Below are 22,756 nucleotides of genomic sequence, written 5' to 3'. Positions count from 1 at the left end.
TTGGCGTCTGCCATCAAAGCCGTATCATCAACAAACAGCAACAGCGTTTACCTTCCTCATCATCCTTCCCAAGTGCAGTTTCGTGTAATGATCACATCATCACGGGAGATACAAAAAAAAGAACGTTAGGTGAGGGTTAGCTTGCGGTAAACACTTTGGTAATTCCGCCACGCCAACCACCTGCGGTAAAGTCACTTTACAGTCTAACAAGAATGACTTGTGATCCCGTAATAAAAAAAAAAAATCACGACACGGACGCTCGACATGGCAAAGGCCCGTACGGCAGCAATAAACATTCCTGGCGTCTTGTTTACCTAAATCCTGGAGGAGATACGAGCCGGATAAGGCCGTCGTTGTGGTGTGTGTGTGTGTGTGTGCCTCACTCGCCGCCGCCTTTTTGCCTATGGAAACCAAGATAACTCGAGGTGACGCATACATTATTCATAATTCAAGCTATTTGTAGGACGGAGGAGGGCAACACGATGTCTTCATGCAATCATTATCATTAACTTGCGTACACCCTAAAATTTCGCATGGCATTTCTCAATAAGTACTTGTTCTTTTAACGGATTATTGTATGACAACATAATAGCAAAATTGATCGGCATAAGCCACTATCATTACCCCTTGAGAAATCCTCCGTAAAGGGCACTTGCCCAATCAAAACAAAAGACTGACCTACACCGCCGCTCCGATTGGTTCCTGGTCGACGGCGGTGCACTTCCCGGGTGGCGCGCGCGGGGAGGGGTTTTCGAGGTGAGTCGCCTCGCCGCTAGCAAGAACGACACTGGGCGGACGCTTATCACTTCCTTATCGCCATTCGTCCAGCCAACCAGACGTATTCATCATCGGAGACGCAGTATACTGCCCACCTCTACTCTAACAACGTACCGTGAGAGTACACACTGCAATGTGAGGGGGGGATTACCGGTACGAGAAGTGAAGCGAGCGATTTCTTTGATGCGGCTTCTCGTACTTCAAAGGGGGGTATATGAGACGGTCGGACGGGTGGAGGAGGGTGGAAATCCTTTTGTACTCCGGTACATCGCTACCGTAAGCGAGGGAAATTATCGTACGCGAGGGAAGGTCGCCGAAATAGCATACAGTATCTCTTATTCAGAGGGAGGTAGTCACTGCATCTACGTTCTCATCGTACTCAGGAGGCAGAGTCATCGTACTGAAAGTCGTCCTTGTAATGACAGGGTCATCATAAATGGCTGTCATCGTACCCAACAGGCTCCCGGTCCTTATGATGATCGCCCTCGTAATGACTAGGCGCTCCCGTATGTTGACACATGTGGCCTGGAGCATTGTGGATCTGGCACGCCCTGGCCTGAAGCCTAGTCTATCCGGCTCGCCCTGGCCTGGAGCCTAATAGATCTGGCTTGCCCTGGCCTGAAAACTGGTGGAGCCTGTATGCCCTGGCCTTTACCCAAGTAATGTCTGCATATCCTAGGCCTGGAGCTTAGTCCTTGTACAGTATGCATGCCGTGGCTTGAAACCTAGTCGAACCTGCATGCTCTCGCATGCAAGTCAAGAACGCACAAGCTTAACCGGGCTACAAGCCCAGTTAAGCTTGCGCGTTCTTCACTGGAACCTATTTAACCTGCACGCCCTGGCCTGGAGCCTAGTATAGCCTTGTCTACCCTGGCAGTCTATATCCACCACAAACCAAACACACTGCTGACCTCAGCCACAACCAAATGACTCAGCTACTGCGTGTTCAACCACAAACCATGCGTCACTGATTTACTCGCTGGCATGAATGTGCGCTAACGGGGGCTACCTACACATACGTGCGTCCGAGAATGTTGCGCGTTTGTGTGCGTTAGTTATGATTTACGAGAATAACTTGGCCACGTCAGTTCTCTGAGGGATTAACATACGGTGTTTACACTTGCTGCCCGCACAGGAATGAATACAACCTTGATATGAATTGTGACGAGACCTGAATCTCATCACAATGGCGACGCAAAATAAACACCTAGTATCAACCTTCTTACTCACCCCCACCACACCCCCTTGACCAATCTGGAGCCCACGATCCTTTTATATTCGACCATAAGCATTGCATCACACACACACACACACACACACACACGTGGGATAGATGTAACTGGTCTTACAAAACCAGCTATGAATTGCGCATCATTCGCTGAAAATAGTCTACGGGAAAAGGAAGGCTCTTACCACAGGAAAGCGACCCAAAGACATCCCAACAACAGTACCATTATCAAATGTCCCACAAAGAAAAACCCAGCAGCAGCCATGAACTTATCGACAAGAAAACAGTACCTTAAAACTGGTATACGTGAGGGCAGCAATAATCTCATATGAGGCCGCCCGCACCCCTGAACTTTTAAAACCAGAATAGATAAACTTATCGAAACATCTCGAGTGATACACGATCGTCGTAGACCATCGATTAAACCAGACGACACCCACAGCTGGTCCAGTCAGTGATCACAAAAGTTATTATCATATCCCACGAGAGAACTTCAGCCCTCTTAGAGAACAGTACAGTTCCGGAGGAGCTGAAATTTCCAAGCCTTGTCCAGGTGGGGTAGGGCGTGTGTGTGTGTGGGAGGAGGGGAAGAATAAAATCTTGCGAAAGGCAGAACAAAAAGAACAACTTCAAAGCGCTGCTCTGCACACACACACACACCACACCACACCACACACCAACCCCCGCCGCAGTGAGTTACGCAACGCCAATCGCTCTTGCCATGACTGTCGAAGGCAAACTACGAAAACCTCGAAACTCATTCTTGCATAGCACGAACTTCAGAAGAAAAGTAGAGGATCAAATTGATTCCATAATCTATGTATTTTTCGTCCGTGCTTACAACATGACACCAAATCAATTTCTATATTTTTTCCCCCGTTGGATTACTGAAACTTCACACCGTTGTGCTGGATTCCAACAAGACCTTTCCCTTTCCATAACCAGATTTCTCGAGGTCCTTAATACATACTCATTAGCGACATTTCACGCCTCTATTTTCTTCCCTGCTCTGAGACGCCTCGTTGTCCATTACAGTACGTTGACGACAACAGGTAGTGTTGAGGCCACCAGAGAATATTATACTTAGGGGGTGTCGTCAGCGAACTGACCACGGGTAGTGGTGAGGCCACAGTCAACTGGAGTAGGTCAGCGACGAATCTCCAACCCTCCTATTACAACTCCTATTCAAAGGTTGCCTTTCCTCGACCTAGAACCACTCACAACGCGAAACAAAATCATCAGAAAATAGTTGTCGTCTGCACCAAAACAACACCGTATTACCTAATGTAACGACTCACTGTATTAACGGTGGAGGACCCAAACGCACACCCTGGGGTACAACGACGCCACAGGGGAGCCCCAGAGTCTCACACTATATCACGGCTGCCTGCACTTACCTGTGTGTATATTGCTGTGTGGTGTGGACGGCTCCTCCAGGGAGGCCTGAGGAGTACGACACCACCAAAACGGCTCCTCAACCCCCTTGTGCCGTCAACAAAGGACGTGTTAGAACACACCCAGCCGCACCTGCAACCTCCTATTCGCACCCTAGTACACTGGCGGCGACCAGGTGCATGCCGACGCACCTCAGACGCTAATGAGAGAGAGAGAGAGACAAGTGTAGATGGGGATGGACGAACACCTCTCTTGCTTGAGTTCACCCACCTAGTTCTCACACATCACACGGTCGATAATACAAAATGCTGCACTATGATTCTAGATGACAAGGCTGATGATATATGCTCCTCCGTGTTAATTTTCAAACATCACTCGGCGTCACATTCCGTCTTAGGCAGCGAGACGCCCCTGCACAGCTCCTTCCCCCACACCCGACTGTCACACGGGACGCGGGGCATGTGGGCAACGGGAAAGGGGCGGAGCCATCGCTGACGTAACTCTGACGTCACAAAAACACGATCCCGTAAAGGCTACTGGAAGCTGGGGGGGTTGAAGGACAGGGAGCTCGCGAGAGCTTGTTGTCGCTGCTGCTGCTGCTCCCTTAACTGTATCGCCCAGCCTCTCTCACCGTCTCCCACGGTAGTAAGCCACCCCGCCAGTGGTGCAGCAGCAGAAGCAGACACACACACACACACACACACCACTCATTCTGAAGCCCCCCGTAGCGCCGACGGTCACACGGATGGTGGTGGTGGTGTGGGGCGGGGTTAACTGTACAGTCAGGAGAGGCAGCATGTCCTACGGGAACAAACTCTTGCAACAGCCAGCCCCCGCCTGCCTCACCTCAATGGCTTTTCCTGAATGTTTCCAAGCGTCCGCTGTTCCCTTTCCTGAGGGACGTGTTACCCGACTACCAAGACCTTGACTAAGGCATATAAAAAGTATAACAACATATCGCTGGAATAAATTCCCCATCATACTCATGCCTCAGGCGCCAAGCAACACAATTCCCGTCATATTATCATATTTTCCCCCAACCAGCAGGCAATATAAATAAAGACCTGGCCACAAATGGCCCCAGAAAAAAAAAAAGATGAAAGTGAATCTCTGGCAGACGGTGTGGAAGTCGGGCATCCTAAGCAAGGCCGGGCCGACACACGGCGCAGCACGGAGAGCCACCTAGCCAGCCACACGAGATCACCACACGCTGCTAATCATGGATCAACCTGAACTCATAACGAATGGGAAACCTTACACCCGAGTGAGCTAGGGGGTCGTCGCATCACCACCCGAGTGAGCTAGGGGGGTCGTCGCATCACCATCCGAGTGAGCTAGGGGGGTCGTCGCATCACCACCCCCCTAGCTCCATCCTCCTGGCCCCCAGCCGGTCCAGCTGCCAGGGAAGGACCGGGGCGGTGCGGCGGCCACTTGCTGAGGGTGGTACGATATGCCAGCGGGAGGCACTTGCTGCACTCGTCCTCTCCGACAACGACGGGTCATCTCCTGCTACTCCACCTTTACCAGCCTCCTCCTCCTCAGTGACCTCAAGTGGTCGCTAACAGCTCCTATTACCTCCAAGAAGACCTTAGGCGACCTCCTCCTCCTCCTCCACAGCGACCTCAGGTGGCTTGCCTTACTGCTCTAGCTATCTTCATGGTGACCTCAGCCACCTTCCTCCTCCTCCTCCTCCTACTACTACTACTACTACTACCACTCCCACAGTGGCCTTCAGGTTACTTACACCTTCCCGTCCCCCAGCGTTACTTACCCTGGTTCCATAGGCTGTAGGCGATGATCAGTCTACCACCAGATCCTCCTCCTGGCGAGGGTCTCTCTTGTTTTGTTTTTTTTTTTGTGTTTTTTTACCAGGCTGTTCGATGCGGCATTTCTCCATTTCCATGCATATACGTTGGACAAGCCTCTCTCTCTCTCTCTCTCTCTCTCTCTCTCTCTCTCTCTCTCTCTCTCTCTCTCTCTCTCTCTCTACGTCCACAGACCTCTCCCTCTCCCGCTAGCGTTCTCTGCATCTGCCGGGGGAGAAGCTGAACACAGAAGGGCTTCTGACAATTACGCTACTTCTTCCTAGGATCCTAATTTTGTTGTCTGGCGGCGGGTTTGGCCAGCACGCCACTCTTCGCAGTCGTCTGCCATTTCAAGCAAGGAATCGTCCACATACATCTATCCAGGTCAGGACACTAGGCCTTTGGACCTAACCATTACGGGTCGGGTTACTGCTGGTCACGGCATCGTACCGAAGGGTCGTAATGTCGTGCTCAAGGGTCACACCATCGTGCTCAAAAGGTCATGCTCGAGGGTCACCAATACTAACGACTCTACATGGATAAAATAGCAGTTTACCAATAGGGTAGTTTACCTCCATCTACTTCAATCAAAATGGAAAAAAAAAGATCATATTCTCATGAGAAATGGGACCTCCAGAATTCGTTGAGATGCCTCCATTAAGAGTATTATTACCCGTGCCAACTGGCCTCGCAATTACTTTATATTACCCCTCATTGCCTGGCCCTCGCTCGCACTCACACTCACCTCCCTCATCACGGGACTACTTCACGCGAGGACATGCAGGAGTACATATACACACATTCAGGGTATACTTCACCACTTGACTCCACACTTCATATGTACCTCTCATTCTTGGCGAGGGGGTACGTCCGTCCCATCTCCACTCACACAGCTGGGCCCGGAGCCAAACTGCTGGTACTCTTTGAGTTTACGTAGTCTCAGGCTAAGGGATATATATATATTGGTCTTATGAGTATCTCTACGACCAATCAGGTCAGGTGCATTAATGTGGGGGTAGTTATTTCAGGTTATCCACCCAACACTGTTTCTACGAGAGAGAGAGAGAGAGAGAGAGAGAGAGAGAGAGAGAGAGAGAGAGAGAGAGAGAGAGAGAGAGAGAGAGAGAGAGAGAGAGAGAGGGAGGCCTGGGGGCTGCAACAGGAACCATCATGAAGGAACTGCAGGTCGTGAGAGAGTGTGGAGAGAGGAAATTCCTGACCCCACCACAACATACCAACTCCGCCAGCAGCAACTCCTAAAGGTAAAAATCACGCACGGCTAAAAATTGACACCAATGCGCCCAGAGAGAGAGAGAGAGAGAGAGAGAGAGAGAGAGAGAGAGAGAGAGAGAGAGAGAGAGAGAGAGAGAGAGAGAGAGAGCCGGGCTGTCGTCACACAAGGGTTGGACTTGACGAGCAATTAACAACCACCACCTCTACACACACACACATTCATCTCTACCTCAACCTGACCTCACGTTACACTCTCTCTCTCTCTCTCTCTCTCTCTCTCTCTCTCTCTCTGAGAACTACACCAAACCCAGTGCCGTAGCGGGCGAGAGAGCTAACCCAATTCAAGGAATCTAAATTGTTGAGAACATCAACGACAAAACATGAGAGGGGAAAACTTCATAAAACACTTTTCAAAATTTTCGTGTGACCACATCTCGAGCGCGCGGTTCAGTTCTGGTCAATGACCTACGTAAAATGAATATGAACGTGTCCAAAGATGAGCTACAAAGCTAATTCCACCTCAGAGAAGCCTATCGTATACAAAGAGGCTGAAAACGACTCAAGTCTCCTTTCTCTCTAGACACATATACATTGCTTGGGGACTTGATGAAAGTTTTCAAAGACTCTGAATAAATTCGACACTCTAAATCATGATGACCTTTTACCGATATACGAGGCAACAAAGGTACCAGAACCGATGATATAAAACGAAATAATGTAAAAAAATAATGACGCGGAAACAAGTTTCTATGCAAAAAGAACCGCTCAACACAAGATGAAATCAGACTACACATTCTACAAACACTTCCTCAGCTAGAACGATCAAATATACCCATATAGATTCATTCTAACACCTTATGTGCCTCATGTCTTTAACTTGACTGAACTGGCAGGAACCATATGCTAGAGTGTAGCGCAGTACAGCACAGTGTAGAATAGCATACTGTAGGGCGCTGCAGTGTAGCGAAATAGTACAGACATTAGACAAAAACTTATTACATTTCTTTATATAATTTCCAGCTTACGTTGTTTTCGCGATGTATCTTTTATTTTTCCATTCTTTAGCCCTGCCGGCGACTGACTGTTGCTAACTGAGGGTGTGGAAGGTCGAGGTAGAGATACGATGAGATATCTTACTGTCCTATCTCTATCTCAACTATTTACAGTAACCCTAACTTTAAAAAAAGAGTTAAAAACAAAGAGATAAGAGGTAGCCATATAACAAGCCAACCAAATTCTGTTATCTCTTTTCATAGTGTATGTCCTTCGTGAAGGAGGAGAGGTGCGTGGTGGTGAGGTGAGGAACCTGTGAAGCCCGACCACCTCCACCTGCTCCTCCTCGGCCCGGGGTCCTCCAGCAACACCGGAATACCTTGCCTCGCCCCTGGAGTCGCCACCGCCACACCCTCCTTCCTTCCGGCCGCCGCCTAGGATACACCTGTCGCCACTACCCCTTTCCCACCGCCCATCTACCCCCACTGTCGCAAACCTCCTGACCACCGCCCACGCTCGCCCACACACATTTCCCGTCACCCACGCTACCTGTAATCCACACATTTCTTCCTCCAGATCTCCCACACTCACTGCCACCCACCTGCCTCACACACGCACACTTCCTGCCGCTCAAAAGTCCGCCGCCCACACTCACCTGCCACCCACCGGCTGAATACATTCCCTCCAGACCATTCCAGCCTGACCAACCAACTTCCTCCTCCTCCTCCTCTTCTTCGCTCCCTCAGTACCAGCCATTCAACCCCCAACATCCTATTCTACACGAGCCCTCCATCATCCACACCACCTTAACCCTGTTCACCCGCAGGTTCAGATGACCTCTGACACACTCCCCTCCTCTGGCACTCCCCGTTAACAACCACCCTCTTCCCTCCCCCCCCCCCACACACACACAAACACACACACACACACACACACACACACACACACACACACACACACAACCTCGCTAGAAACAGCCTTGTGAAGGCTTGGAGCAGCAACCTTCCAACCCGGAAAGGTCAACAGGGGTTAGGTCTATAATGGGGCCAGATGACGATATCAGACAGCTAATCAAAATGAATCACGAAGCCGACGTGTGGTGTGGCGTCGTGAATGCGAGAGTGTGCTTGTGTATGTATAGATAAACACACACACACACACACACGCCAACGCCCTGAGCAGCGTCCACGAGAGTACAGAGCCCACATTCTACTTCAGTATCCTAGCTTCCATCTACCGTTTATATACCCTTCTACTTCCGTAACCTAGCTTCATCTACCTTTTATACGATTCTACTTTAGTAACCTAGCTTTCAACGCTTCTACTTCGTTAACTTAGCTTCCTCTACCGTTTATATACGCTTCTACTTCGTTACCCTATCTTCATCTAACATAAACAGGAATATATTGTATCCTCTAGACTCTTCACACCGTCGTAAGGTCTTATATGTTAGTTAACCACCTTTTCCCATGAACCTGTCTAAATGGAGGGTTTTGACAATGTGGCCATTGGTCAAGCCATTACTGGCCAAGGCACCGGAGACGCGTGTGTATGAAAAAAGACCCACCATTGGCCAAGTCCATCATGCCTGGCACGGGAGGGATCTTGTCAAAGACAGACTGCTATGGGGACTGCCATGGCTACTGTCCCACGTAGGCTGCGTGTCTGTCTGTTATTGTATGGAAGCTTTAAGGGCCTAAGCCTGCGTAGTGTATTCTATGCCAATGACGACACACTTTACCTAAGCAACACAATTAAAACCCCAATGCGTCAACCGGCAACACACACTACTAGCCAGCCCCAGCCTAACCGTAACACCATCGCTCACCACCGCCGCCTCCAACGCCAAACTTATACGCATCACCAAAATGCTCTATTTCGCAAATAGCACCAACATAAAAGTATATTTTTCCCGAAATGAATGAAAAATAAAAGTGCAAAACTGTATAACTCTATATACATCAATAAAATCAACATAAACACCAACAAAAAACTAATGACCAATTAAATCAACATAAACACCAACAAAAAACTAGTGACTCAAACAACCAGGCAAAAACAACAAACGAACACCACAAAGGATATGCTGGCTACATCATCCCTCCTCACCCCTGCTCCCAACTCTCCTCTCCTCACACCCCTGACACACCACCACCACCACCACCTTACCCCCTCCTCCTCGAGCCTGAAGCCCCACTCCAACTCACCCACCCACCTCCCCAACCCCCTTACCACCGAACTCTCAAGAGTTTAATTAAACCGCCATAAAGCTATCAGGGTCGTTAAAACAAATAGCCAGCCGACCACGGTGCTGAACGCTGCTGGCGTGCGTAGACGTGGAACAAAGGCAGAGAGAGAGAGAGAGAGAGAGAGAGAGAGAGAGAGAGAGAGAGAGAGAGAGAGAGAGAGAGATGGGAAGCGAGGCGCGGCGACTCGTATCGCGCCATTACAACATGGGCATCATATCAACACGGACTGCAGCCCAGCATCGAATTTACCCAGCGAGTGTCCACGTCACGTGCAGAGGAGCATGGGAGTGTTATACACACAGGGGGAGAGTGCAACACTAACCTCATCTTTCTTTTCTTTATTCACGGTAACGAATTATACATAAAGAGTAATTTCATCATGCAATTAGGTATAGTTTACATACACACACACGAGATACACGTAATACATTCTCTCTCTCTCTCTCTCTCTCTCTCTCTCTCTCTCTCTCTCTCTCTCTCTCTCTCTCTCTCTCTCTCTCTCACACACACACACACATCCCTTCACCCGGAACACTTTCTTCGAACGTTTGAGTTCCCGTCCCGACATGCAACCCCACCTGCCCACACCCACACGCCAGTCAACTTAAAAGGCTACCCGCTTCCCTATCAACTCCAACCCCCCCCTCCTCACCCGTCCCCTTCCTCCTCCTCCTCCTCCTCCTCCCCACGAGCAACCCATGGTCTGCAACCCCCCCCCCCCCCAACACACACACACACACACACACACACACACACACACAAAGCTACCACCTCCTAAACCCCATGAGATCGACGTCTGCCATTAGTAAATAGGTTGACGCAAAGTGTGGGAGGTCAGGAATGGACCTATGGGAATGGTTGATGTTCACTTGTTGACTGGGATGACCCCTTGAGCACGACGACACGACCCTTGAGCACGACGGCACAACCCGTGAATACGACGGTACGACCCATCGAACACGACGGTACGACCCACCGAACACGACGGACGGTACGACTCTGAAAGACAATAGTGGGGTGCTTGAGCACGACGACACGACCCTTGAACACGACGACACGACCCTTAAACACGACGGAACGACCCTGAAAGACGATAGTGGGGTGCTTGAGCACGACGACACGATCCTTGAACACGACGACACGACCCTTAAACACGACGGAACGACCCTGAAAGACGATAGTGGGGTGCTTGAGCACGACGACACGACCCTTTGAACACGACGACACGACCCTTAAACACGACGGTACGACCCATCGAACACGACGGACGGTACGACCCTGAAAGACGACAGTGGTGTGCTTGAGCACGACGGCACGACCCTTAAAGCACCCTTAGGCAGATCAGGTGAAAAGACACAACAACGACATTCAAGAGTCGTGTAAAGTCGTGCTTTCGATCTCAACAGATGACATCGACCAGTTAAAAACCTCCACGCCAATCAGGCGCACAGCTTACCCCGATCATCTAATTCATCCCGCACTCTATCCACGACGACCGAAGGGACTTTTAAAGTGATTCGGTTTCAAATCACCACCAGGCTATTCATCCTCTTCCCCCAGCAATCCACCCAATGAACCCTCCTCTCTCTCTCTCTCTCTCTCTCTCTCTCTCTCTCTCTCTCTCTCTCTCTCTCTCTCTCTCTCTCCGCCCGCCCACACTACCCAAGGAAAGCCCCCCTCTCCTCTCCCAAGATGCTCCCCCTCCTCGCCCCTTCGTGTGACCAATCTCCGACGACTTACATACACGTACATCACAGAGCAAGTGATACGGAAGAGAGCGTCTCTCTCTCTCTCTCTCTCTCTCTCTCTCTCTCTCTCTCTCTCTCTCTCTCTCTCTCTCTCTCTGCGGCCGGGGGAGAGGGGAGGAGAGCTGTCTGGACTTCCGGGTGCGTATAATAATGCAACGCTCAGGCAACATTTTACAACGCCGTCGAACCTCGCAGTACTCGGGCCCTTCCTTCTAAGACACGACGGGTCGAAGGGGGGGAAACCATCCACCGAATATACTCCTGAGATGAGTCTACTCTAAATATGTTAGATCATATATGGAAAAAGCATAACACAGCCTAAGATATGCTGGGCCAGCGCTAGTGTATGTATAAGATCTAGTCAACACCATGTCGACGGTGTCTCGCGCCCCCTATCGGCAACCACAGGAACAAAAACAAAACAACAAAAAACACCGACACTGTTTTTGTGAGGTTTTGTCGACATCCCCCCACATTCCCCCCCTTAACATACGCCGCATGCAAAGACTGGCAGCACAATGCATCATCAACACGGCCTTCAGCGAATGATATGAAAATAATATATGTTCCATCTTGTAAGGTAACGGAACGGGGGACCATTCTTATGCAGACCGTTCCATTCGTTCCTGCCTGGACACGGGAGGAGGGGGAGAACGGGGAACGAATCCCGCCTTTTGGTCCACTCAAGGACGAAGTCGAGTCTGGAAGGCGTACTTGGAGTGGCAGTGTGTGTGTGTGTGTGTGTGTGTGTGTGTGTGTGTGTGTGTGGTGCTGTGTGTACTCAGGTGGTATAATGAGGACCTGGTGGGGGGTGGGGAGGGCTGGAGGGAAGGTGGGGTAGTGGACGTGATCTGGAATACTGGAGACACGATGATGACCAGACCAGACTCGTGATGGGAATGTATTACTTGTGCAGTGGGGTAAGAGGTTCGGAGAGTGGAATGTGTGTTGCTGGGAGGGGCTTGTAAGGCGGAGGAGTCGAGGGAGGAGGGGAAGTTGTTGCTGTAACTAGATAGAGAGGGTGGCAGGGATGCCGAGAGACGCTGTGAATGGAGAACCACTGTGGATGGATGATATACTGGGTGGCTACTAGATGCAGTGGGTGGATGGGAGTCGTGGGAAAGAAACAGTGGTTGTGGGGTGCAAGGGCTGTGGCTGTGAAAGGGCTGTGGGGGGTGCAGGAGCTGTGGAAGCGCTGCGTCCGGTAAGGTACAACAGGTGGGAAGCTACGCTAATGAGGGACAAGACAAACAGGTGGTGTGGTATGGAGATGCAGTGAGTGGAGGCATGGTATACGATGGCACAGTGGATGCTGTAGATACGTTATGAGGCGGTGACTGGAGAGGTGTTGTGAGAAGCTGTAGTGGACGGCAAGGTGCGAGAGGCGCAACGGGTGGCGGCGGTGGGGAAGGTGCGAGGAACGGCCAAGAAGGGAAGTGGTGGTGTAGCAAAATGTAATACGTGGGTAGATGTAGGAGACGGGTCACGTGAAGTACAGTCAAGAGGAGGGAGTTTACGAGGGCACGCAGTGTGTGTGTGTGTGTGTGGGGGGGGGGGGTTGGGTTGGGTTTGGCAAGAGGTACTACAACGGGAAAGTATAAAGCCTGGTGAGGTGTGAGAGGAAGACACATGTAGACCAAGGAGGCCGGTTGGGAGGAGATAAGTGTTGGGAGAATACGGAGGAGGAGGAGGAGGAGACAGTGGTGATAGCCAGCTGATAAGTAGTCGTGAGGTCTACCTAGTAGTGGTAGTGGGGGAGATGGGATGGGATACCATACAGGTGGTGGGGTACATGTAACGACGGATGGTTGCTGGTCCTCCCCCAAGATAAAAGTGGGGCGTGCGTCGCCTTCGTCCCACTTAAAACTGTCGCAAGAAACATAAAAGTGTAGCAACAAGGACGCGGACACTGAGGAGACCCGCACAGGCGTACGAGAACGTGGCATCATACTTAGCGCCACGAAGACCATAAGGAAACTTACGAGGTCAAATATGGTTGACGCAGACGGGAATAGCTTCAAGATACGTTCTCCTTGGAAGGATCTGCCACTTGACCTTCTTCAATCTGTCTCAAGAAGTTGTTTCCTGCTCGACACCAATATCAAGAACAAGATCGGACAGTCAATTCAACCTTATTGTTTGATCATTGCTGACCTACCAAGTGTTTGCACATCACCACAAGGCTTCACCTCGCTGGGTATTTGAGCGCGGGGTCTTTTAACATATGTCTTTTCCTCCGCACAGGGAGGTAATAATAGCAAAGCCAGTTGGAATATCTAGTGTGAGATGTCTAAGACATTATGCCACGGGCAAGACAGAGAAGTCGGTTACACCTTAGGCATGATACAGAAATCGGTATATCTCGGGTAAGATTCTACAAAAGACAACACAAACAGGATCCGAGAGTGAACACAAGTGACAAAAACGCGGGAGAGACCGAGATCGCGTGGTTTTAAAGACTGGTTCCTTGATACAAAGGAAAATCTGAAGTCATCCAAAAATTATGTATAGAGAAAAAAACCGATCGACTAAGATTCTGGTGCGTGACCAACCGGAAATAGGTTGATTTAGAAGACTCTGCGAGAGGATTCGGCCCAGACAAGAAAGTGGATTTAAAAGGCCAGATGAGGAGTGGCCAGTGGTCGCCGAGGTAACGGTGCGTGGGCTGAAGGACAGCCGGTGGTGGAGGGGTGGGGTGTGGGAGAGAGGCTGAGGGGTAGGACGGAGGTTCTGGGGGCGAGGGTCACAGTGCAGGGGGGAGAGGCGGGGTAGAGACGTGTGGCTGAGGCGTGAGGATGGGAGACGGGGACGTGAGGATGAGAGAAACGGACGTGACGGTAAGCTACAGGGACGACGTAACCTCGGCGTACTAACACAAAGGTCAATGATACGCTCACGGGAGGGAGGAGATGGAGAACGATCCACGATGATGATGAAAAAAATAGCATGACACAAGACGACCAGTGTTTAGCATACCATTAACAAACTTCCGGTGAGAGGGGTGAGGCTTGGGGTCATGGCTGAGGGGAAGTGAAGGTGGGAGAGTATCAAGGAAGAGGACAAGCGTCAAGAGAGTGTAAACCAACCAGATGACGGAGTTATGGGCTTCGGCGGATGAATGGAAGGTCATTTGTCAACAGCATCATAAAGAACACCAGAGGAGGAGGAACCATTGAATGCTGCTATGAAAGTCACAGAACAATGTATAAAACTAAAATAGCATCTAAAATAAAGTTTACTAACTAACTGTTCATTGCTCAGTCCAACATGTAAACAGAGGCTGGGTGTTTACCTTCGTTAAATTTACTTTACAGCAACCAGCTTCATCCGCCTTATAGATTACCACTGGACTGGATGTATAATTGCTGGGTCTTCTCAAGTAAGACCGCTTTTTATAAATAACATCTATATATTGTTATTACCCACGAGTACGCAAAGATTTACCGTGGAAAAAAATATAAAATACAATATAATGATGACAGTGGGAATTACAGTAACTGGACACACACAATTGCATCATGCCAAGTTGGTCAATATTTAACATCTAACATAAAACTTACCCCACAAATTGTGTGCATGACATCCATGATGAATTTCGGGCGGGGAATTTCATTTGGGATATATTCTAATCTATTCCAAGCTTCAACTCATCGAAGAAGTGGCGCCAAAAACCGTCTACCGAATGACACCGATTCGCGTCATGCTGGCGGCCCTTAGCCGTCGTGAGAGTAAGGCCTGACACCAAACCTGTGCAAAAAGTGTCCTAACTGCAGCGTATATCAAGCTTACTCAGCCTCAAGAAAACGCAGTACGAGGTTTGTACGTATTTCTGCCTTCTTGCCGACAGTATGAAAGCCGTCTGGCAACAACACCTACCGCCCGCCCCGTCCCCCTCCTCCTCCTCCTCAACCGTCCGAGCCGAGGCAGGCTAGTCTCGCCAGACCCGCTACGGGCATGACGCAAGCAGGTCGGTAGGTCGGCTGGGGCTAGATAGCTAACGCTGCACCCTCGCCGCATACTTTTACTGAACCACCTTGGTGTGTTCGCAGCTCTTGCAGAAATAAACGATTTTTCTCTCAAGGAAATACACCCAGCGAGACCTTGCTTGGCCTTGTAAAGTAGACGATGGGACAGCATTCCAAAGTGCGGTGGTGTTGGGTGAAAGGATGGATATCTTGCAAAATTTTCGAGCGATAGTAAAAGAGCTTAAAAGGCTCTGCTATGAAAAGTACTGTTACAACATGGGTTCGCGAACCACCCGATAAATGCAAGCTTTCTCATTAAAAAAAAAAATAAATATTACATCATTGCAAATGTTTGAATTCTCAATTCCAGCAATATGTTACCGGACTCCACCTGCTGAAGGTTATATCCATAGTGAAAAGTGGCCTTGGCAAGGCTGTATCTTCGTCGGTTCAATTAGTGGTGGTTTCGTCAAAGAACTCGCTTCAAAGTCCATCCTGTTCTTGCTTGTGTGTGTGTAGCGCGCCTTGCAGGAGCCCCTGGACCACAAATAATAATAATAATAATAATAATAATAATAATAATAATAGTAATAAATGGAACAATGAAAGGTGGGCGAGAGCTGAAACATGGTAATAGATGTTCCTTTTTTCTTACATTATCTATTACCTCTGACTAGGTCTTCATTCCTATGACCTGCAGGCCATCAGTATCATATCAAAGCTACTGAACAATTCCATTTCACCACACCTATCATGACATAGACTACATACTAATAAAATTCCTTTATCAACTTCTTGTCGGAGGGAATCAATGCGACTTTCGGTTCGCATACAAGTGTGTGGCTGCTCAAGGTAACTAGGCTACGGCAAGCCGCTTCTTTCCAAGGAAACTTGACACCATAGGATTGTTTTTGCAATGAACCTCTTGAGCACGATGGTATACGACCAACTCTGATCACACCTACGGATCGTAACGCCGTGCTCACAAGAGATTAAAACTGTTAATGGAAAAATGGTGCCCTAGGCAAATTCTTGAGGCTTAATTCCATATTCGCCATGACCTCGCCAACACAATGTCTACTCCGCTCGAAGAATTAGTTCCCAGTCGCGTGATTCCTCTCTCTCGGAAATAAATACATCATCAAATTTCTATTATCATTTAATCTTGTTCACAATAACTCCAATTTTCTCTTAGAAGAAATGTCATGATGATCCTGAAGAATGTAATTTCCATCTTGATCGTGTGTACACAAGAATGCCATCTGTCAGGAATGGGGTCTAATATGTAAAAAAAAAAAAAAAAAATGAAGACCGTTTCGACACAAAAGGTTAAACTTGATTGAACTACTGTCAAGTAAGAGATGGCTCACCGCACAATATCCAGACCTGAGATCAATTTACGTTTTACTTCAGTATTGGATAAGTAACCTCAAATTATTTTGTATTCTATGAACTACCTATAAGTCTTCTGGTGTGTGTGTGTGTATATATATATATATATATATATATATATATATATATATATATATATATATATATATATATATATATACATATACTTCTGAAGTTAAAAAAGTATACGAGTCAACACAACGATGAGTGAAGTCTTCTCCCGACCGGAGAGCAATGCGCTACATATGGTAATTTTCCCAATAAAATGAATGACTTCGAGTCACACCTAATTTCAGATCGCTGCCAAAATTTCTTCTTCTCGGGGATGACATGCACAGTCTGATCCCCTGGGGTGTTTCGACTTGATGTTCTACAAGGGTTGGCCTCTCATATTCAAGATGAAGTAAAGGGTAAATACTTCTTTATGACAGAGGAGTAACAAGCTAGTACAAGACAAAATTCTAAAATGGTAGTAGTGCAGGCATGGCACATACATGAGTATGACTCCCTCCTCGTACAGTGCATATATAAAATTACACAGACACACACACACACACACACGTACATCTGGAAGGGTTATTTTAGCAGGAAGGTCGAAGGATATAAACTCCTCCTGATGGAGGCCCTCCAGTAAGGCAAGCAAGCAGCAGATATTCTGGCCCAGGAGCGAGGACGTGAAGGTGGACGAGGTTTTGCCTCCCCCCGGACCCCGTCCCACCCCACCTTCGCCAGCCGCCTGACGACTAGTATGCAGCAACTATTCAGGTCTCCAGGCCCCTGCGCTGCATTCTTGAAATGTCAAAAGTGGGTTGCGATGGTCAGCTTCCAGGCGCTCATGCAAGCTCATGTGCATATATGCATTTACCAGGCCACGTATTGCATGCGGGCGAGATGAAACGGGGGACCCCACCTCTTTCCCCCATGCCAACCCACCCACATATACCCTAACGTACATATGTTTACTAACCGTTCCCGCAACACACTGGCAGAAGAGCTTGTGCGCAAACAAAGTCACTCCGCGAGCCTTCAACGACGATTATACACAGACTAGAGTGTACGAACCCCTACCTCACCCCTGATAACCTGCTAACAAAACAAAGCATAGCTGTTAGCGGTGCGCCAGTGCAACTAGCAAGGGCGTGTGGCTGCAGCAAGTACTGTAAAGTCTCTCTCTCTCTCTCTCTCTCTCTCTCTCTCTCTCTCTCTCTCTCTCTCTCTCTCTCTCTCTCTCTCTCTCCTGTTGCAACATACATGGGCGGGGGGGAACAAAGCGTCCGTCAACCAATAGCAGCCCCATTACCCCGACCCTTGCGTCAGCCTCAACGTAGCCGAAGTCGTTTTCACCACCAGCGGTTATCAAGGCGCAGCATCTCTTTTTGTCGCACTAGGCTACACGCAACATTCTGCTAAGTTTCTCTGCCACTGTCTTTGGTGTCGTCACGCGTTCCTTGAAGCGAATATGTATCGAAACTACATATATTTTCTTTTACTTTTATATTACACTTAAAGCAAACAAAATATATAGAGATAATACGTCAAATTACAGCAGTGGAAAGACAAATGTAGCAATTCTAAACCTGTAAAAGTGTCCAGAAACAAATCGGGTTTCAAGTAATTTTTCACCATCCATGATCACGACGGTGACTACCCCTTCCAAGCACGACGGACGGTACGACCCTTGAGCACGACCTTATTAAGAATTCTGGATGTGATGAGCTGGCCTTAGACTCGTTCCTTAAGGGTCAGGTCAAAGGCCAAGCCATAATACCCAAGGATCGCCTCGTCGTGCTCAGACAGGTCAGGTTAAAGGTACATGAGAGAGAGAGGAGGAATAAAAAAAAAAAGAGATTCATGCACTGTGCCAACTGTTGAATCCATTTTCAAATACGACATCACGATCTGGTGCAAACAAGGTTAACCAGTTCCCATTCCTCTCGTTCACAGTTTGTACTCGGACAAGTTTTGTTAATGGAGCTACAGGATAGGCATGTGAAAAAAAAAAAGGGGGGGAAGGGGGGACTGACGAGTTCTTATAAATCTCGGACATTCTATAAATCGTTTAAGCACTCTCTCTCTCTCTCTCTCTCTCTCTCTCTCTCTCTCTCTCTCTCTCTCTCTCTCTCTCTCTCTCTCATCCACAAGGAAATGAAACACGATATGTTCCCAAGTGCACTTTCGTGTAATGATCACATCATTAGGGGAGATACAAGAAAGAAATACAACAGTCAGTTGATATATATATATATATATATATATATATATATATATATATATATATATATATATATATATATATATATATATATATATATCTGCAACGAGCTATTTCACATTTTCATTCCATTATGTTACCGAACAATATAAGGAACCGGTTCAGGTCCGTTAGCCTAATATTACGAGGACTCCAACGAAGATATGCTATACGCCATCACGCACCCCTTCGTCATACAAACAAGGAAGACCAAGTGGCGTGCCTGGGCAACAAGGAGGTTCGTAAACACTCCTCAAGCGGCTATACCCACCAGCCAATCAAAACATTCTGGAGGGTTCGAACACCCTCACTCGGAGACGCGTTTCAAAGACTCGTACTCTCATAAAAGAATAGAAATATCATGTTAAACTTTTTTCTTTTTTTTTTTACAGAGTTTAAAGCCTCTTACTCATTAAAGAAGAGAATTACGATGTTAAACTTTTTCAAAAATCGCTTAAAGCTTCATACTAATTAAAGGAGAGAGTTACGATATTATTATTATTTTTTTTTTTACATGAAATCTGCTTGCCTATACATAAGTGTTACTTTACTTTTCGACAGGTGCGCCGTGATTTCGACAGTTGTTACCCCAGTCTGACAGGGGTTAAAACACACGGAAAAAAAAAAGGGGGGAAAAATGCAGAACTGAGTAACATATCTATTCGAAAACAACGGAGGATTTTTCTGCCCTTTGGAGGGTACGAATTTAATTCCCACGATGGACTTGGCCTGTTACCTTACAAGCCAATATTACATACATAACATCCACACACCTAGCACTTCCTGACCATTCCTGTCTATGCTAGTTTAAACTAGTTTTTCCTCCATCCCTTAAAAAAAAGCTTACCTTCGTTTCAGACGGGTTTCCTGTTGTAGTGTATGGTCAATCTAGTATTTATTCAAGACTACGATTATTCATACGGAGTTACCTTGACACCACTATTGTTATTACAGGTTTGGATTAAATCTATACAATAAATACTATCATTGATACTCCAATTATCAACGGGGCCTGTCTTGAGAAAATATAAGTATCATAATAACTACTTAAACCGATTGAGAAAGACGGTTCGATCCTTTTTTTTTTTTTTAGGTTCGATCCCTTTTTTTGAATGATCGTGACTGGTCGTACTTAGGAGTCGTCCATCCCAGTGTTGAATGGTCGTATATATAATCGTCTTCAAGGGTACTATACCCTCGTGCTCAAGGGTTGTATACCCTCGTGCTCAAGGGTCGTATTGTATATCCTTGTGCTCAAGGGTCGTATCGTACATCCTTTGCTCAAGGGTCGTATCGTACATCCTTGTGCTCAAGGGTCGTACCGTACATCCTTGTGCTCAAGGGTCGTATCGTACATCCTTGTGCTCAAGGGTCGTATCGTATATCCTTGTGCTCAAGGGTCGTATCGTATAACCTTGTGTTCAAGGGTCGTACCGTACAACCTTGTGCTCAAGGGTCATATCGTTTATCCTTATGCTCAAGGGTCGTCCCGTATAACCTTGTGCTCAAGGGTCGTACCGTACAACCTTGTGCTTAAGGGTCGTATCGTATAACCTTATGCTCAAGGGTCGTATCGTATAACCTTGTGCTCAAGGGTCGTATCGTATAACCTTGCGCTCAAGGGTCGTATCGTATATCCTTATGCTCAAGGGTCGTATCGTATAACCTTATGCTCATGGGTCGTATCGTATAACCTTATGCTCAAGGGTCGTATCGTATATCCTTCTGCTCAAGGGTCGTATCGTATAACCTTATGCTCAAGGGTCGTATCGTATATCCTTATGCTCAAGGGTCGTATCGTATATCCTTATGCTCAAGGGTCGTATACCCTCGTGCTCATAAGTCGTATACCTTTGTGCTCAAGACGTTACAACACCTCCTCCCCGGGACTTCATACATAGTCAAACAAGAGAATATATAAATCCGGAGATCCTTTTAAGAATTTAGAGACTTTAAGGGTCAGGCCAATGGCGCGTTTTCTGTCTGTATCTACATTTTCATTTATTGCCTCGATGGCCAATAAAACTGTGATTACTATTTGTGTGTTACGGGTGAAAAGAGTCGTTCGTACTCTCGTGTTGCCATGTCTCTCAACCTTGTACGTAAGTACCATGCCTGTACACACACACACACACACACACACCAGCCTAATCTAGGTACCCAATCATCGGCCAGTCCGGCAGGGAAGATGAACACCTGCGTTGTGTTTGGGCTGACTGCCGCGCCCATGATTCGAACCCATGCTCATTTATGGAGTGTGTGTGTGTGTGTGTGTGTGTGTGTGTGTGTGTGTGTGTAATTACTTTTTGTGTGTTATGGGGAGAGAGAGTTTTACACTCGTGTTGCCTCGACTCTTAATTTGTGTGTGTGTGTGTGTGTGTGTGAGTGTGTGTGTGTGTGTGTGTGTGTGTGTGTGTGTGTGTGTGTGTAAAACACAGAGAGACATGCAATATACGATCATGAGCCTCAGCCCGCACATAAGGAATCTTACTTCATCTATGTCCACTCATGGATGCTATTTGCAAGGCTCTCTCTCTCTCTCTCTCTCTCTCTCTCTCTCTCTCTCTCTCTCTCTCTCTCTCTCTCTCTCTCTCAGCGAACGACAAGCAGGATGCTGAACACCAAACTATTTTAAAACTGATCACCTCCTTATCTTTTTAAGATACTAGGCTACAGCTGTGGCTGGGTGCGAGGGGGCTTAATGAACAAGCCAAGCAGGTTATCTTTCTAATTAGGGCCATTGTAGTACTTAACAGGTGTGCAGAACACGATTGTGCCATGTCACTCCCCAACCCACTCAACCCCCTTAGAAGAAAAAAAAGATAGAAATTTTTCATGTCGAGAATTCAAGCGAGTTCAAAGACTCGTTCCTCGAATAAAAAGCTTTATACACATCCTCAAGCTGACCAGACGCTTAACTGCAGTAAATAGAGTAAAGGAAAATAAAGGAAAATAATCATGGCCACAACCTCTCTTACCTACGTCTCTCCTTCTACTAAAGTCTTCTCAGTCTCTTCTTATATCCTACAAGGATCTTGAGGGAGATGAAACGAGACATTTAGGGCCACATAGGAATCAATCCCCCACACACACACAACCCCGTCCACATCCCACCTCCATTGCCTCGTCTCCTATCGATCCACATCCTGTTGATCCACACACACACACACACACACACACCCTTATCTCTCCACCTCCACCCTCGTAATGCGTATACCACTCCTCCATGCGCTCCCTTCTGCTTCCTCCTCCTTGCTTCACTCTCTCTCTCTCTCTCTCTCTCTCTCTCTCTCTCTCTCTCTCTCTCTCTCTCTCTCTCTCTCTCTCTCTCTCTCCTACATCCTTCATCCCTATCCTATCCTCCTCTACCCAAAGCATCTCTCCCTCTAACCCCTCTACCCTAGCCTCTCTCTCTCTCCCCATACACACCGACAGCCTGGTGGTGGTGGTGGTGGGTGGGGGGATGGTGTTGGCGGTAGTGGCTGTTGTGGTAGTGGTGGGTGGGGGATAGTGTTGGCGGTAGTGGTTGTGGTGGTGAAGGTGGGTGGGGGATAGTGTTGGCGGTAGTGGTTGTGGTGGTGAAGGTGGGTGGGGGATAGTGTTGGCGGTAGTGGTTGTGGTGGTGGTAGTGGTGGGTGGGGGGATGGTGTTGGCGGTAGTGGTTGTGGTGGTGAAGGTGGGTGGAGGATGGTGTTGGCGGTAGTGGTTGTGGTGGTGAAG

At 48.0% G+C, this 22,756-nt stretch overlaps 1 protein-coding gene across 20 annotated transcripts in view; it reads right to left on the bottom strand.

Moving 5' to 3' along the window:
• The window catches only part of smash (smallish), a 435,656-nt gene that overhangs the window by 116,659 nt on the left and 296,241 nt on the right, over positions 1-22,756 (bottom strand). For 2 of the 20 annotated variants that reach the window (XM_071691396.1, XM_071691400.1), the window contains exon 1: positions 3,403-3,980. The exons of 17 other annotated variants lie outside the window; for them this stretch is intronic. The gene's annotated coding sequence lies outside the window, so the exon portion shown is untranslated. Of the gene's footprint in view, positions 1-3,402; positions 3,981-22,756 lie in introns of those variants that run through there. One more of the 20 variants, XM_071691403.1, reaches the window with a different exon arrangement.

This window comes from Panulirus ornatus, chromosome 50 (assembly GCF_036320965.1).
Source record: "Panulirus ornatus isolate Po-2019 chromosome 50, ASM3632096v1, whole genome shotgun sequence".
Lineage (NCBI taxonomy): Eukaryota > Metazoa > Arthropoda > Malacostraca > Decapoda > Palinuridae > Panulirus > Panulirus ornatus.
Note: the sequence above shows the minus strand (reverse complement) of the source record. Positions and strands in the feature narration are given on the sequence as shown.